Source organism: Bison bison, unplaced genomic scaffold (assembly GCF_000754665.1).
Source record: "Bison bison bison isolate TAMUID 2011002044 unplaced genomic scaffold, Bison_UMD1.0 scf7180017864067, whole genome shotgun sequence".
Classification (NCBI taxonomy): Eukaryota; Metazoa; Chordata; class Mammalia; order Artiodactyla; family Bovidae; genus Bison; species Bison bison.
In genome coordinates this window covers 647,336-663,705 of record NW_011494639.1, presented here as the reverse complement: position 1 = coordinate 663,705, position 16,370 = coordinate 647,336, and positions in this window count along the sequence as shown.

Below are 16,370 nucleotides of genomic sequence, written 5' to 3'. Positions count from 1 at the left end.
GAGATGGGAACACCAGACCACCTGACCTGCCTCTTGAGAAACCTATATGCAGGTCAGGAAGTAACAGTTAGAACTGGACATGGAACAACAGACTGGTTCCAAATAGGAAAAGGAGTACATCAAGGCTGTATATTGTCACCCTGCTTATTTAACTTCTATGCAGAGTACATCATGAGAATGCTGGGCTGGATGAAGCACAAGCTGGAATCAAGATTGCCAAGAGAAATATCAATAACCTCAGATATGCAGATGACACCACCCTTATGGCAGAAAGTGAAGAGAGACTAAAAAGCCTCTTGATGAAAGTGAAAGAGGGGAGTGAAAATGTTGGCTTAAAGCTCAACATTCAGAAAATGAAGATCATGGCATCTGGTCCCATCACTTCATGGCAAATACATGGGGAAACAGTGGAAACAGTGTCAGACTTTATTTTGGGGGGCTCCAAAATCACTGCAGTTGTGATTGAAGCCATGAAATTAAAAGACACTTACTCCTTGGAAGGAAAGTTATGACCAACCTAGATAGCATATTCAAAAGCAGAGATATTACTTTGCCAACAAAGGTCCATCTAGTCAAGGTAATGGTTTTTCCAGTGGTCATGTATGGATGTGAGAGTTGGATTGTGGAGAAAGCTGAGCACTGAAGAATTGATGCTTTTGAACTGTGGTGCTGGAGAAGACTCTTGCGAGTCCCTTGGACTGCAAGGAGATCCAACCAGTCCACCCTAAAGGAGATCAGTCCTGGGTGTTCATTGGAAGGAATGATGCTAAAGCTGAAACTCCAATACTTTGGCTACCTCATGCAAAGAGTTGACTCACTGGAAAAGACCCTGATGCTGGGAGGGATTGAGGGCAGGAAGAGAAGAGGACGAGAGAGGATGAGATGGCTGGATGGAATCACTGACTCGATGGACATGGGTTTGGGTGAACTCCGGGAGTTGGTGATGGACAGGGAGGCCTGGCATGCTGCGATTCATGGGGTTGCAGAGAGTCGGACACGACTGAGCCAGTGAAATGAACTGAACTGAACTAATTAAAGCAATTATCACGAACACAAACTTAAGCAACACACATTTATTGTCTCACCGTTTCTGCAGACCAGGAATCTGAGCATGACTCAGCTGGGTTCCATGCTTAGGGTCTTCCACGATGTCAGTGAGGGCTGCATTCTCACCTGGAGGCTCAGCTGAGGAAGGATCTGCTCCCACGATCTGGGCAGCATTTGTCTCCTTGCCGCTGGTTTCACTGGCTGTTGGCTGCTGTCCCTAAAAGTCTCCCAGCAGCTCCTTGCTGCCTAGGCTTCCTCTGCATGCACATTTATCTATCATGTCAGCAAGGAGAGGATTCGTGTCAGATGTCAAGACAGAATCTTATACAGCGTAATACAATCACGCTCTGTGCTTTGTGATTATAAAAGGGGGCATCTCATCACTTTTTCTGTATTCTATTAGAAGGAATTTGCATGTCTCACCCACACTCAAGGTAAGGGAATTACATAAAGGTGTAGATACCAGGAGAAAGGGATCCTGGGAAGCTGGAGTCTGGCAGCTGAATTCAGAAATCTGGAAATAGAAACTCCTTCATATCTCCAAGCTCTGTGGCTGGCTTTCAAGAAAAAAAAAAAAAAAAAGGTAAGGAGTTTGTCAGATTATTTGATATTACAGGCATACTTCTGAGACATTGCCAGTTCGGTTCCAGACCACCACAATAAAGCAAATATCACATAAAGAGAGTCATGCATTTTTTTTTTATTTCTCAGGGCATATAAAAGTTATGTTTACACTAAACTGTGGTCGATTAAGTATGCAATAGCATTATGTCTAAAAAAATGTGTGTACCTTGATTAAAAATATTGATTACTAATGACCATCCTCTGACAAGGCAGAGTTACCACAAAACTTCAACTTGTAAAAAGTGCAGTACGGGCAAAGCACAGTAAGATGAAGTATGCCTGTATCTACCTCGCAGAAAACAGGAGAACTCAGCAGAACACTGAACCCATACAAAAACAGATGTTTGGTAAAGATCTCAGGGAGGCTGCAGAGGTTTCCCTCATTAATCAAGACATACAGGATTAATTTACTCAACTAGCAGCCAGGGTGCTAAGACGGCCCCTTCAGTTCCCCTCTTTTAGTTCAAGAACCACAGGGAGTCTCATCTAGATTGAAGTGTGAGGGACCTGGGTGGAGCAACACATCAGAAACTTTAACATGCATATGACTTAACTAGGCTTCTTGTTTTCGCCTACTCTTTTTTTTTCTTTTCTTTTTTCTTTTTAGTTGATTCACAGTAATGTGTTAGTTAAGGTGTACAGCCACATGATCCAGTCATACCCACACGAGTTCTGAGGTCTTGTTGGAACGCAGACTCTGGCACAGTAAGTCTGGACTCGGGTCAAGATTCTGCAGCTCCCAGATGACATCACTGTTGCTGGTCCTCAGAACATACTTTGAATACCAAGAGGAGAAGGTAAGAAAGGATGAAAGAACCAAATAGTAAAATTTTCCCCCTACCCAAAGTGACTGTGAATAATAGGATTTTAAGTCATTTAAATATTTTGAGTGAAAAATCTCTGAAACCTTCCAAGAGCCAGATGGGAATTGCCTTTTTTTCCATGCACATGGCATACTATGAATTTGGGGAGAAAATGGTATTTAGGCTTGGGGAAGTGCGGAGAGAGAGAGCTTGGAGTGGGACAGTGAGTGACGCCATGGGGAGAAATCTTGAAGCCAGTGAGGATTCAGGTGAGTGTCTGAGAAAACTGGAGCTTGGTCAGAGCTAGCTAGAACAGCCTAGATGGACCTGAAGGAGAGATGGAGCATTGAGCATCCTGGATGGGATCAACTAGAGGGAGTCAAAAAACAAAAAAGGAGAAAAAGGAGACAGGATTTCTAACAATTATGGATCAGAAACAACCAACAGTCTCCAACCAAATGCACAAAAGAGAATGGAAAGCAAATGGGATTTCCGAGAAGGATGCAGAGGGCAGGAGGCAAGTAGAGAACGTGGCCACCAGTTTAGCTTTCTAGCAGAAGCTAATCGGGGTATATTTTAAAGGCAAAGGTTTGGTTTTGAGCCAGAGAATAGAAGCAGAGGAAGTGCCATGCCTGGGAGGCCCAGGGTGGCTAAGTAATATTTTAACTCTGAGTGACGCTAACTTAGCCATGGGGCAGCACAATATTGGAAGGCACAGGGCCATGCGATGTGGAGCGAAGACTTGGAACTGGGGATCAGGAGACCTGGCTTCTCTGTCGGGTTCATCTTTTCACTCATTATAAATTCACTGGGAGCCTGCCAGACTCCAAGCCCTATGCTAAGTTCTGGAAAACTTAAAATAGCAATTGAAATAATAATAAAAAAAATAACAAAGTAATCAATAATGTTAGTAATAACATTTGAAGTGATTTATTTGTGTTAAGTGCTATCCTAAGTAATTCATATTTGTTGAGTACTTTAACCGTTAGAGGCTTCTCTGCTGGCTCAGACGGTAAAGAACCCACTGCAATGCAGGAGACCCAGGTTTGATCCCTGGGTCAGGAAAATCCCCTAAAGAAGGGAATGGCTACCCCCCTCCACCCCCAGTATCCTTGCAGTATCCTTGCCTGAAGAATCCGATGGACAAAGGAGCCTAGTGGGCTGCAGTCCATGAGTTCACAAAGAGTCGGATATGACTGAGCAACTAACTTTTTAGATATGAGAACAATCTATTGAGGTAAGTAATGCTTTTATGTTCATTTTTCAGATGTTGAAACTGAGGTGGAGAAATAACAGGACAGATTATTTCTGCTCTAAGGGAGCTTATTTCTAACAGTCGTGTCTCCAATTAACAGAATGACTTCTGGTGACTTCTCAAGCTGTTTCCCCTTCTTTAGCTATGACAATCATAGATAAAAGTGTGAAGACCTATTCATTATTGTATTCAATCCTTGCAATAACCTTATGAGGTAATTACTATTATCATTCCCATTTCACAGATGAGGAAACTAAGGTTCAGAGAAGCTAAATAAATTTCCCAAGGGGCCTTGTCTGGGATTTAAACTCAGGCAGCCTAACTCTAGACTGAAATACAGCACCATGGCAAATTAGGAGACTGGACTAAATCTCTGAGGTCACATTTCACTGGAACGTTCCACTGCCTTCCTATAAGTTCCTTGAATCTCAGGTAATTTATGATTCAGATATTTCTGTATTTGAACTGGCTATGTGCGCCAACATAGTTCAAGGGGTAGGACACGTCGTGACAGGGAAGGAATCCATCTGTGGTCTGTGGGAAAAGGCAGTGAAGAGCCAAGTCAGCTCTCCTCTCTGTGGTTGCTGGTTTCATCATGCGGACCCAGACCCGGTACTGTAGACAGAGGCTCCACTCAGCTGGGAGGCCTCACAGTGCAAGGAATAACTGACTGTGCATGCAGGGATTTGTTTCAGCAGAGATCCAGAATGCAACCTTTCCGGATCGAGTTGGACAGGAAAGGATTTAAATTGAGGTCATGCACTGAAAGAGAGGAGAGTGCATGAGTCATGCTCATTGCTGGAGTCAGAAACAAATTCATTTCCCTGTGAGGAGTGTTACCAAGCAGGAAATCAAGTCCCCAGGTGAGGGAGGCAGTGAGGTGCCCAAGGGAAACGGCAGAGGCAGCCAGGCAGATACCGGAGTGAGTGCGTCTCCAGACTCTGACGAACTTCACACTAAAGCAGAGAGTCTTCACAGACCATGTGCAATCTTTTGGCTTTTAGAAGACATAACAAAATTTAATGGATGTCCCCAAACTTGAGAATTTTAACTTGTCCAGAGTCAAAGTCATTCATTCATTCCTTCGCCCCACAAGTATTCAGTGAATGTCTGCTAAGCTCCAAGCCTAAGAGATTTGACAAACAGAAACGGACCCTGGCTTTCTCAAGCTTACTTCTAGTTACAGAAAACACTCAGAGAGCCTGATAACTATAGATAAACTCATAGTAGTTAAGTAAGACAGTGTGAGATGGCGATAAATGTTAGGTAGGGCACAGAGATGATCTGATTGAAAGGGAGGGGCTGGAGATGAGACGCTCTTAGACACGGCGGTCAGGAAAGACCTACATTGAGTGACGCTGGATCTGAGGCCTGAAAGGTGAAAGGAAACACGTGTGACAAGCAAGGGGTAGGAGTGCCTGCAAGCAGGAAGGGCAGGCTCAAGGGCTCCGGAGCAGCAGTAAGCATGGCCTGTTCAGGGACGTCACAGGAGGCCATGTGGCCCCAGAGTGATGGGAGGAGCATGCCAGGTGAGGTCCTCGAGGGCAGAAGCCAGGACAGGGCAGGGGACACGGGGCTGTGGGTGCCTCACCGAGCAGGTTGGTTCTAGTCTAAGAGCAAAGGTAGCTTGTTAAGCAGAGGAGAGACTTGCTTTGCTTTATGCCAAAGGTCACTTTGCTCCAGTGTGGAGAACGAACTTGAGGGGGTTCCAGAATGCTGGCCGGGAGACTCGTGAGAAGGCTATCGCAGTCACCCACATGGGAGATGACGGAGGGGCAGAGGGGGTGGGAAAAAGAGTGGATGGATCCAAGAGCTATTCTGGAGCTGAAACTGACGGTACTTGCAAATGGATTAGGTGTGGGGATGAGGAAGAGGGTATATTTGTCCCCCAGTATCACGGTCTTTCTGTACTCGAAGCTCTTCTTGGTGAATTCCATTCAACTTCATAAAACAGGGCTTCCCTGGTGGCTCAGATGATAGTTTACCTACAATGTGGGAGACCCAGGTTCAATCCTTGCGTCAGGAAGACCCACTGGAGAAGGAAATGGCAACCCACTCCAATACTCTTGCCTGGGAAATTCCATGGATGGAGGAGCCTGGTGGGCTACGGCCCACGGGGTCGCAAAGAGTCGGACACGACTGAGCGACTTCACTTTCACTTTCATAAAACAGAGATGCCCCAGTATGCAAAGCACAGTTAACCAGTGCAGGCACCCCATGCTCTTCTCTTTTGTGCTGCTGACCGTGACCCAGGGCAGACCACGGTGGAGAGGAGAGAGGGCCAAGGACGTGGACGACCCACCCCCTGGATCTGCAGCCTCCCCGCACCATTAGCCTCCAGCCTCCCAGGCTGGAATCACCTGGGGGAGGCCAGAGATGCCGCGCTGGGCACAGACCGCTGGAAGATGGCTTTGCCAATAGTTTCATCTCTGCCTATGCCATCAGTGAGGAATGAGTAGATCAGGGTGGGCGAGTGGGGGGTGTGTAGGAAAGTCAAGGTTAAAGTTGAGAAAACCATGGAGAGCAGAGGCAGGCTTGCAATTACCTACAGAAAGGGTCCTCCTCAGCTGCCTTGCATTAACAGAAAGAAAAATAACTCTGTCTCACTCCTGCATGTCTCTGAACTCTTGGAAATCTGTCTGTGATTTGCAGCAGGAGGGTAGGAGGTAAAATCTGCCCGTCCTTAGCCTCCCTCCCTCCCCAGTACCCCTCGTCCCCTCTCCAGGCAGGGCCCTCCGGCGGGATGGTGGGCGGCCGCCTCCCAGAGGCCAGGTCGTGAGCCAGAGGGAATCTCGGACACGCTGCCCCTTCGTGACCTAGTCAAAGCCAATTAGCCAGAAAGCAGGAAGAGTAGGTCTTTGAAAACTTTTCTTGAAAGCAAAATAAAAACCCAGAGCTGGGCCTGAGTGATCCACCTTCAAAAATCAGAGAAAACGAAGGGGAATCTCAGGTGGGAGGAAAAGCAGACTCACTGAAGACAGAACCCAAGGGTATGTCTTGTTTGGCCCGTGGTAAAAGGGGGAGCACCAGACGGATGGAGTGAGGGGTCTGCTGAGCCTTTAGAAAGGGGCTCTCCCTTCCATCCACGCATTTCATATTACGAGTTTCAACAAATTACTCAATCTTGTAGGCCTTTGTTACTTTGTAGGGCTTCCCTTGTGGCTCAGCTGGTAAAGAATCCACCTGCAATGCGGGAGACCTGGGTTCAATCCCTGGGTTGGGAAGATCCCCTAGAGAAGGGAAAGGCTATCCACTCCAGTATTCTGGCCTGGAGAATACAGGGACAGTCCATGAGGTCTCAAAGAGTAGGACACGACTGAGCCACTTTTAAGGGAAAGGGAAAACACACCATAAAACCTTAATTGTGCAGAGACAGGGGACTGGGCCAAATGACCTGTCGAGGTCTTTGCAAGGTGTAAGGACTACAACAGTATACAAGAGCAGACGCGTGCAGCGGCAGGGAACACTGAGGAGAAATAGCTTACACCCAGCTGTATCATATCCTGGCCAAGTAGCCTTGGGCATCAAATCATGACTTCTCTGTCCCTTAATTCCTTAACTTGCAAAGCACAGACCATAGGAAGGTTGCTGTAAGGACTGAATGAGTTAACATAAGTAAACTGCTTAGAACAGAGCCTGCTTATTGCTCCATAAATATTAGATGTATTTTCTCTGAAAACCACTCTCCTATATACCAATTACTCAATTATTTTGGCTCCAAAGAATTCAAATACAAGATCCTTAGGCTACCAGGATGATCTGGACTCATCTTGTCTGTTTTCCTGCTTCCATGGAAACTTTGTCTAAACTATCCCAGAGAGATGGGAGCTTGTGCCACAGAATAGAATTTGGGGAAGTGCCCTGAGGTGTCTGGTTTCCATGGCTACCAGCTGGCGAGCTGGATATGACCAGGAAGTCTCCCCTCTGACTAGGAAATCTGGTGGGTACCACAGCCACCATAAATGAGGCCGGCCTCACAAAATCAGGCATTTGGGCAAAAGATCACAGTGAAGAGTAGCTGTCTGAGAGCATAAAGCCACTTAAAGAGCCAGCTCAAGCTCTCATCCCCTGGTCAGTGTTTCAGGGGCTCGTGAAACAGAATAGTCTCATCCCAATCTTGTTTTACTTAGTAAGGCCAAAGATTCATTAATTAACCATCAGTCTCATTAAAAAGAAGAGACACAACTTCACAAAGCACCGGGGACCCACAGTTCTCAGAGCCAGGAGCAGAGACTGTCGGGAAAGGGAGGCCGAGAATGGTGACTCTGTGACCCGGCTTGGGGAGCAAAGCGTCCCCAGAAGTCTTCCTTTCTTTAGCACGATGTTGAATGCTGCTCTAAAATATGAATAATAAATGGCATGTGGGTGAGTCCATTCTCTAACAACTCAGAGAGCGTCCGAAGCAGCTGTCATCTTATCCACTCCAGAAGAAAGGAGCGGAACTGCCAATGCCTTTCCTTATTTAACAGAAAACTGAGGTCCACCGAAGAAAAACTGACCCAAGTCTGCAAAGCAGTGAGAGATTTGAAATTGAACTCCGTTGTTTGACACCCAGCTACTCAGGCAGCCTCATACCTGATAGTTTAAGCAAGGGAGGATAAGATACCTTCCCACAGAATCTCCAGTTATTCGCCTTGCATGACCCAAAAAAGCAGTAATGTTTGGAAAGAATAGGGAAACCATCTCCCAATGGTCTCAGTGCCTCTGGTTCCTTCCCCTGCAATGCAATACTGTTCCCAGAGTGATTTTCTAAAACTTAAGTCTGCTTATGTTACTCTCCTGGTTAAATCCTTAAATGACTCCCCATTGACTTTAGGATAAAACCCAAAGGCCTTGTAATGAGACCAATTCATGAACTGGCTCCTGCTTCTCTTACCAACGTCATCCCTTCCTCTACCCCAACACACACACACACACACACACACACACACAACATTCCATCCATCAGAAGCGCTCCAATAGCTATGCTTTCTCTTTTCTCCAAGATACAGTAAGGATCTCACACTGTCTGTCCAGCCTTTCCGACTTCAGTTCCTCCATAGCCAGATACTGCCTCCTCCAGGATGCCTTCCCTGACCATCAGGCTGAATGAGGTTCCCCTGTCCGTGCTCTTGCAAGGTACGGAGGAGTTCCCTTAGCTAGCGTGTGTCACCACCTTTCGAGTCAGTGACCCCTTTCCATATGAGCTGCCCTAGGGCAGAGGCTGGGAATATCCATGTCCGTCTCCCCAGTCCCTAAAAGTGTCTGGCACATGGTAGATGCCTAATAGATAGTTAACAATTGCCTCTCTCTCACCTAAAGTCTGCCCCTTTAGTTTTAATACTTTTACATATATTTATTTGCAAGCCCATTTTATCTCAACCAAGGAAAAAACAAGGGAGCAGAATCGATAGTTAATTACTCTGAAAATGATTATCACCAGCTTTATCAACAAAAAATGGTATCAATAGCTCAAATCAACAGATGCCCTAGAAGTCACTTCTAGCTAATGTGTTTGCCTCTGTGGTATAGACGTGCATTTGTGCACACACACATACATGTGTGAAGAGCAATGTGGCATGTGCAATTACCTGTGAGGTTTGCTTTTATAATTTAACTGATTTGCTGATTGCGTACATGTTAGAGAATGAAGGGGAGAAAATAGCAAGAAGTTGGAAGAAATGAGCCTGATACTACAAATTACCCAAAGGCATACAATCCACCAGAGGGATAACTGACAATACCCCAGGAATTTAGCAAAAAGCTATCAGTGTTCATGATCCCTTTTTCATAATAACCCCTTAAGTTTCTGTTGCCTGCTAGAGTTTACAAAGCACTTTCGCATTACTCATTTGCTTCTGACAGCATTCTGAAAGGTATGAAGCATATTTGATCTTGTCTTGTTTTATCTCTAAATAATGTAGCAAGCAGCCATGTACCCACCAACAAAGCAAAAATTAGAGCCTTACTGCAGATGTGTACTTTCGGTACTCACCAGTGTTGTAGTCTTCGCCCACCCTGCTTCTCCCCTACCCCATACCCTGTAGCACCAGGCTAAAGGAAGCCGTCTCTTCCCTTTATATGTATTTCTAAAAAGCATCTTTTTATTTTAGTTTTTTTAAACTAAAGCTAGCTTGAAGTGGGCATCACGTGACATAATATCTTTGTGTCTGATTTTTTTAACTTAATGCTGTATTGCTAGATTTCAGTCTTACTGTTGCATGGAGCTGTTGTATGTTCTTTTTGTGTGCCAGATAATATTCCATTATACAACTAACTATACATTATACAACTAACTATACATTATACAACTTCTATATATACATTACACAACTTCTCCCTCAGTGGGTACTTGAGTTGTTTACAAGTTGCTTTGCTACTGAACGATGCTGTTATGGGTATTCTTATGCACGTATCCTTCTACACATGTGCAGAGGTATCTCTTGGGTATTGATCAGCAATGCAATTTCAAGGAAATAGAGAAAGTCAATGTTAAACTTCCCAGGATAAGGTTAGATTGTTTTATGAAGTTATTGTACCAAATTGCCTGAGCGCCACCGGATTGTAGGCGCCGCCATCAATCCGGATCCTCTCCAACAATGAGGTTGACCCAAATAACTGAGAGTGATAAAACATGAGTCTCAAGCCAGTATCCTTTGAGCCAAATGAGGCTATCTGTCTTGCAAAGTATTTTACTGGTTATTTGCTTTGTTGTTGTTTCATAGCTAAGTCGTGTCCAATTCTTTGGCAACCCCACAGACGGTAGCTCGCCAAGCTCCATTGTGCATGTGATGTCCCAGGCAAGAATACTGGGTGGGTCGCCATTTTCATCTGCAGGAAGTCTTCCCGATCCAGGGATCGAACCTGCGTCTCCTACATTGGCAGGCGGATTCTTTACCAATGAGCCACCTGTTATCTGTTGACTGAGTTTAATCTGATTTTGAAAGGCTTTGGACAGACAGACAGTTTCGTCTCCTACAGTCCTCACTATTCCCTGATGTCTTATACATGGGCTAATTCACACATTTTATTATCACCCGGCCTCTATGAGCATCTGCGTTTGAGATTCCTGTGATTCATAAAGCTTCTGAATTTAGACTTACGGAAGAGTGAGTCCAAGAAAACGTGCTTTCTAAAAGAATACAGGAAGATTTCATCAAATGCCTTGAAGATTGTTGAAAATTATCTCTAAAAACTGAAACTGAGGTATAATCTAAGGAGTCAGTGAAATTCAAGTCCAACTGACAGGTGCAAATGGGATGGTACGCGAAGTAAACAACGCTGAAGGCACGTGCTGTCATCGTTAAGCTTTGTGCCAACTCATAGAGGTATGTGTTCTTCATTCAAAGCCAAAGAAAGTGCAGCATAGGGAAGGCCCATGGCATCTCGAGCTCATAAGCAGGGGAGAGCTGGGTTTTGAATGGATGACTGGATCCAAAACCCATGTACAGTACTCTACAGCACACTGCCCCCAAGATAACACCAAATACCTCCTCTCTGTTCATGAGAGCACATACCAGTTTCATGCTGCTGCTAAGTCGCTTCAGTCGTGTTCGACTCTGTGCAACTCCATAGACAGTAGCCCACCAGGCTCCCCTGTCCCTGGAATTCTCCAGGCAAGAACGCTGGAGTGGGTTGCCATTTCCTTCTCCAATGCATGAAAGTGAAAAGTGAAAGTGAAGTCACTTAGTCGTGTCTGACCCTCAGCGACCCCACAGACTGCAGCCTACCAGGCTCCTCCGTCCATGGGATTTTCCAGGCAAGAGTACTGGAGTGGGGTGCCGTTACAAGTTTCATAGGAAGCACCAAATTTAACCCGCTAATATCACTGCAGGGGGGTATAGCAGTGGTTCCTGCTGTTTTGTAGAAACGAGAAATTGAGGTCTGGAGAAATTAAGGGGTTCACTCAACATCGCCTGGGGAGTAGATGAGGGTACTGGGATTTGGACATACTCTCCTCTCACTGACACCAGCTTCTTATTCCGTACAGGCTGAGTCACCAGCCCATACCGAAAGAACCAATGGGAGTCATTGCCAGCTGACGTAATTTATTCTTTCTGGATAGAACCACAAGTCTCCTCACAGCCAGGCACGGAAATTGATGGTCCCACAAGGAGCAAGTTTGGGAAGGAAGAGAGCAGTTTCACCTGTACTCATCTAGGTATGGGGCTGAACTTTGAGACTAATTATCTCCTCTGGAAGCCTGCTAAAGCAGGAGGCACATGCCAGAGCTCAGAGATTCACTAATCTCCCTGGAAAGGAGAGAAATGTCAGGAAGATAGTCTTCCAGAGAAAAGGAACATCCTCCCAGGAAACAATGACAAGCGTGGGAACGACTTCCATCAAGTTTTAACAGGATGCCCTTCTCCTTCTCAAAGTAGGTTTGGGAGGTTGCCAGAATAAACTGATCATCCTTGGAGAATAAACTAAACTTTGAATTTTTCCAATCCAGGTCAGCTTTCCTCCATGCTGGGTCCTGGTGAGGGTTTTATTGTAGAGACCAGGAGGACCTTCCAATTTCAGAATTGTCCTCCAGAAGAGCCATCACTGGATCATTTACCAACATCAAGTCTGAAATCTGAGCCTATTTGAAGACAGAATGTTTCTGAAAGACTGGGATGTCATTAATAATAGGTGCTCCAAGCTTGCATGGAGGCTGTTTCTTTCCTGAGTACCACCCAATCCCAGGAAAGTTTTGGGATGATGACTACTTGCCTTCCTTCAGGCACAGAACTAGGCACAGAGGATGCAATGATGAATAAGACAGGCCTCGCCCTCAAAGATCTTGTGGACTTCTATGGAAGACACATATAGAAATAGGCACAGGGAAGTTTCCTGGGGGTCCAGTGGCCAAGACCCCATGCTCCCAATGCAGGGGCCCAGGGTCTGATCCCTGGTCAGGGAGCTAGATCCCACATGCCACAATTAAGACCCAGTGCAGCCAAATAAATTAATTAATTTAAAAAGATAAATATGCAAAATCGGAGTACCATGTTCAATGATAAAAGCATGCAGCCAGGCCTGAAGATGAGAGAAATGTGGTTAGTGCTCTCTGTGCTGGAAAAACAGCATGAGGAAAAGGAGACTTAAGAGTTGCACTTTAAGAATGGATATAAATTCCATCCTTTGGATGGTCAGTTCCATCCACTGGATTCCAAGTTTGTGTCTAGAATCCTGTCCTGAGCTACCTCTTCACCAAAAAGACAGAGTAGGTATCTCCTGTGTGGCAGAAAATTAACACTTTCATTCATAGAGCTGACACTCAATGGTCCTAAGATTAAAGAGAAAATATATCCCCTTGAAAGGCATGAGTGTAGATTGCAGCCCTGTTCCTACGCTAGAGGAAGAAACTAGCCCTCCACTCAAGGGTTCTCCACCTACCTGGATTCGTGTTGTACCTGTGGAGACAGGCTGAATTGATCACCTCTGATAGTAGCATCTGCCTCTTTATCTTTCTCTCTCTTACCCAGCAATAATAGCAACATTTTCTATTGTCTCAGAATCCACAAGTTCAAACTGGCACCTTTATCTCCTGTGACCATCAGATCACCAGATGCGTCTGTCTCTACTTTGCCCTCCAGAGAAACTACAGGTTAATTTGTTGCAAAGTAGTGGAGAAAAGAACTGCCATCACCTTCTCCCCGGCAATTTTAGCATCCCACTCCTCCTATCCCCCTCCCTCCCATCGAAGTCAATAACGCCAACCATTTCATCCTGATCTGTCCCTTTCCCCTGCACTATATAAAGCTAGCTACAGATGGCATGCACGATTGATGCTCCAAAACTCACCAGTGCCCACTCCCTTCCATCAAGCTGGTTCCTAAATCTGTGGATGCAGCAGGCTTCAGAAGAGGAAGCGGCGTGATCACGCAGTATGAGCCTTGGCACAATGGAGTCTGGGCTGTGCCAGGGCCATGATGCCCGAGTCTCACCCGCTCTGATGCAGCACTCGGGATGGCATCTGGTTGCCCTACTGCCCACGTGATGGGAGCCTGGTGCTGAGAGCCAAGTTTCTCTCTTGAACGCACCTTGGGTAGTAGATAAAGAAATTCATGATAAGTGGGGAGAGATGAAAAAGAAAAGGAACAGGGGCAAAGGGGTTGAGGGGGCTTAGAGGAAACAAAACCTTGAACACTTCTTTCTCTGCTCATTCATCTTTCTGCAGACAGCTTCCAGAGGGGTCTTGGGTAGAACCAACTGAAGAAGCAGGATAAAGGATTCTGGAGGCCTTTCTCCCTTGAGAGTTTTTTGTTTTGTTTTGTTTTTTTAGCTGTTCCCCATATTTGTGCCCCAGTCATCCTAAATTCTGTCCCCAGAGCATTTAATAATCATAATAATACTCATAGGTTGATATCTATTATGTTCTAAGCATTGAATAAAATGTTTTCTACTCCCTTTCTCATTTAATTCTTAGGCAAAGCTGAAAACTGGTATTTCCTCCCAGTTTTCTTCCCAATTTCTTCCCTTTTTATTAGAAGATAAAATTGAGATATTAAAGAAGTTGCCAAGATCATACAGCTCTTAAATGGTGGAACCAGGATTCAAACCCCGGTCAGGAAGATATCAAACCCTTATTTCTCAAGGATCTTGTCAACCTCAACCAGCTGTCTTAGTAGAGTCAAAAAGCATTACCTGAAGCTCCCCTTCTTGGAGATATTTACATTTTAATAGCCTGTCTTTTAATGAGGCTTCAATGAGCAAAGAAATGAGTTGCTTGTAATGCTATTTGGGGCACTGTAATAGGTCACAGAGAAAATTCATGGGGTCAAGTGTGTCTCAAATAATGGTGCGTATCTCTCACAACTCTATGTAATGAAGCCAGACCTATCTGAAGGGAGATTGAAACTGTTTTGTATTTATCTCAATAGAAATTGTGTTCATTAGGGTTATGACCAAGAGAAATTATACATGGATATAGGAAAGACTTCCCAGAGAGGAAGATTGTGGAAGTATGACAGATGACTGCAACACACACATGAACACACACACACACACACACACACACACACTCAGCTCTCACTCCCCAGCCTGGAGAAGTTTGGTCCTACCTGTTCACAGAGATGAATCTAAGGTGATTTCCCAGGAAAACTCTTGTTCTCAACTTGGAACATTTAACTTTGACTCAGAATATTTCACTTGATTTCCCAGGACCTCCTAAAGGCACACAGTTGACATTTTCTGTCCTTAAAACAAGATCAGATAAGCAAAACTAGAGACTTCCAACACATTCTTTGAAAAGAAAAATATTTCCCCAGACTTGGCTTAAGAATGGGCTGTCCAGGCAGTGACATTTGGAAATTCAACTGTCGCCTTCCTCCAGGCTTCCAGGTCTCTCAACCCAAGTTAACTTTCTGTCCTTCTGGGTCAGCCTATCAGTTCAGTGCAGTCACTCCACTGAACCGGAGCTCTATAGGCTCAACCTATGGAGGAAATCACTTACTGATCGGCTACCAAACACAACCCCTTGAAAGCAAGCAGCAAACCCAAGGGCCTTTATTTGTCCAAGTCTCTCCTCTCCTACTGTGGAGACAAGCTCGTCTCCCATCAAGGAAGATAGAAGGGGAGCTGCCCGCCTCCACCCCAGGGCGGGCAGAGGCTAGGATGCTCCCTCCCTCTCCCTCTCCCCCTTCCCTTCCCGAGTCCTCCGGAGGCTGCCCTGCCAGAAAGGGAGAAGAAGGAAAGCCACAGCCTCCAGAGGAGGTTCCATCCATCAGGAGCCTCAGTTCAGTTCAGTTCAGACGCTCAGTCGTGTCCGACTCTTTGCAACCCCATGGACTGCAGCAGGCCAGCCCCCTTATCCATCACCAACTCCTGGAGCTTGCTCAAAACTCATGTCCATCGAGTCGGTGATGTCATCCAACCTGCCTGCCATGTGCAAATCAAGAATGAAAAGAAATTGAAACAGGGTTTTAACACATTCTCATCCAGAGATCTAAAGGCAGGTGAGCGGGATGAATACGGGCTTGGGGAGTCCACGGCTGACTTTCTGTGCACTCTTTCTTCCTGGCACAGGCAAGAAGCCCTAAATATTCTAGTTCCATCCTACCCACAAAGCTGTATGCTATCTGACAGATGCTTTCGTAATCAGCTATTGGTGATTTTGTCCTGCCCTGAAGAATAGATGATCAAGCTGGTCAGTGTTTAACCTCAGAGGAAAAGCCAAAGTCCCCGTTACAAGTGTCCCACGGCACGTTTGCAATGTGCCCCCCACCCCCAGCCTGTCTGCCCTCAGTTCTTAATAATTGCCCTCTCACGGCCCTCCAGCAAATGGTCTCCTTGCTGAATCTCCGATTTAATGGTCCTTGCCCTGGCTATGCTTTTTGACTAGAATTATATTTCCCTAGAAATCTCCTCCGATCATCCCCTTATCACATCAAGTGTTTGTTCAAATACCACCTGTCAAAGGAGCCTCCCCTCTTCCCTAAGCCCCAGAGCACCCCAGGTGCCCTGGCCCCTCCTCAGGCCCCCTCCCCACATATCCACTTTGCCCTGCCCTGTGCTCTCCTCTTCCGTTGCACCCGTCATTTCATAACATACTGCATACTTTACTGGTTTATTGTTTATGCTGTTTATTTTCCTTTATCTGCATATCCTACCTGGAATACAAACTCTATTAGAGCAGGGTTTCTTGAGGTTTTTTTTTTTTTTTTTCATTACAGATG